We start from the raw sequence: 2,400 nt of genomic DNA on the forward strand, positions 1-2,400 counted from the left end.
ACGTGAGATCTGGTTGTTTAAAATGTGTGGCATCTCCCCCTCACTCTCTCTTTCTCACTTGCTCTTGCTTTTGCCACATGACATGCCTGCTCCCCCTTTGCCTTCTGCCATGATTGTAAGTTTCCTGAGGCCTCTCTAGAAGCCAAGCAGGTGCCAGCACCATGCTTCCTATAAAGCCAGCAGAACTGTAAGCCAGTTAAAACCTCTTTTCTTTATAATTTATCCAGTCCTGAGTATTTCTCTATAGCAATGCAAGAGTGGCCTAATACACTCATGGACTTTTCCAAAGTGAAACAATCTGTGAGGACTTATAAGGAAAATGATGGCAGAAGTGTATGTTAACCTCCAAACCCTATGTCAATGCAAACAAGAATGAATAAAAAGAACTGAAAATCAAGAAAAGGACTCTATATTGCAGTGAGGAAAGCCCCCAACATTATACCACACTCTGAAGATGAAGAATGCCAAATATAATGTCATGTGGAGCAAGTTGACAGAGTCCCATGATCAAACACAAATCTCCAGTTCATGAGCACAGTGCAGTACGGCAGGTCCTAAGTGTAAGAAATTCCAAAAGATCCCACCAGTATGAGTGCTAGGGGCATGAGCAAGCTGCTGGAAGAATAAGGAACACTCTTCCTTGGAGCCCACTGACCCATTACTGATTACTAAGGAATGTGGTGTTGCAAGACATTCTGCCCTGCTGAGTGCAGTTTTTTCTCCATCATCATTTTCTATCAGATTGGGGCAGTATCTGGAGGCAAAGTCTACTTCACGATCACAGGGAGCATTGAACAATCCCATGATGAGACAACTGGAAAACCAAATGAAAAAAGATAAATAATTTCTTTTTTTATTATTATTATAATACTTTAAGTTCTGGGATACATGTGCACAACACGCAAGTTTGTTGCACAGATATAAATGTGCCATGGTGGTTTGCTGCACCCATCAACCCATCATCTAGGTTTTAATCCCCGCATACATTAGTTATTTGTCCTAATGCTCTCCCTCCTTTTGCCCACATACCCCCAACAGGCCCCAGTGTGTGATGTTCCCCTCCCTGTGTCTATGTGTTCTCGTTGTTCAACTCCCACTTATGAGTGAGAACATGCGGTGTTTGATTTTCTGTTCCTGTGTTCATTTGCTGAGAATGATGGTTTCCAGGGGATAAATAATTTCTATACTAAACTGTTCTAGGGCAGAGAAAGAAGAAATTCTTGCCAATTAACACAAACCAATGTAAGACTGTTTTATATAGGTAATGCACAGGAGAAAGCTAGAGATATCTCAAAATTGATTTTTTAAAATTCTTAATAAAGTATCAGCAAATATAATCTAGGAGCAGATTTGGTTAAAGAGCAATACACCATGATTGCAACTTTTATTCCAAGAATGCATAGGTTGCTATATATTAGGAAATCTATTAATACTGATGAAAAGAAGATAAACGTATATGATCCTATGGTAGGTATCAACAAAACGTTTCATAAAACAGTGTCCATACCTGATAAATGCTCTTTGTAAAATAGGATTCAGTGAATATTTCTTTACATCCAAACATCTCTTAAACCAAAAGTTGATATCATCTTTAGTGATTTTCATCTTATAATCTACATAAGATTATGTGATAGACATTGCAAATAGACAAGAGAACAAAATAAGAAATTTAAAAATCGAATGAAGAAGACAAAATTATCATTATTTGTAGATAATAGAAAGCCTAAGAGATTCAGCTGAAAGCTATTAAAAAGTAAACGAGTAAAAGAGAGCTCAGAAAGTTTTCAGGATATAATGTTAATATTCAAAAATCAAACATCTTATAATGCATTAAAACATAATCCAAAATAAATCCATTCGTGAAAGTATAAAATACATACAAATAAATTTGAATTACATGGGAAAAAAAACAGAAAAAATGTGATTAAGTGAAAAGGCATACCCTGTGACAGAACAGAAATATTTAGTATGGTGTAAATTATAAATTCTTCCAAAATAATCTGGAAAGTCATCATCATTCTGGTCAAAATTCTGACATGATATTGTGGAAGGGAGCATTTTTTTTTTTTTTTTTTTGAGACAGAGCCTTACTCTGTCACCCAGGCTAGAGTGCAGTGGCATGATATCGGCTCACTGCAAGCTCCGTCTCCTGGGTTCATGGCATTCTCCTGCCTCAGCCTCCCGAGTAGCTGGGACTACAGGTGCCCGCCACCACACCCGGCTAATTTTTTGTATTTTTAGTAGAGATGGGGTTTCACTGTGTTAGCCAGGATGGTCTCGATCTCCTGACCTCATGATCCGCCCGCCTCAGCCTCCCAAAGTGCTGGGATTAAAGGCATGAGCCACCGCGCCCGGCCCTGGAGCATTTTAAAAAATATTTAAATTGCATGATACAAAGGT

Source organism: Pongo pygmaeus, chromosome 13, assembly GCF_028885625.2.
Source record: "Pongo pygmaeus isolate AG05252 chromosome 13, NHGRI_mPonPyg2-v2.0_pri, whole genome shotgun sequence".
NCBI lineage: Eukaryota > Metazoa > Chordata > Mammalia > Primates > Hominidae > Pongo > Pongo pygmaeus.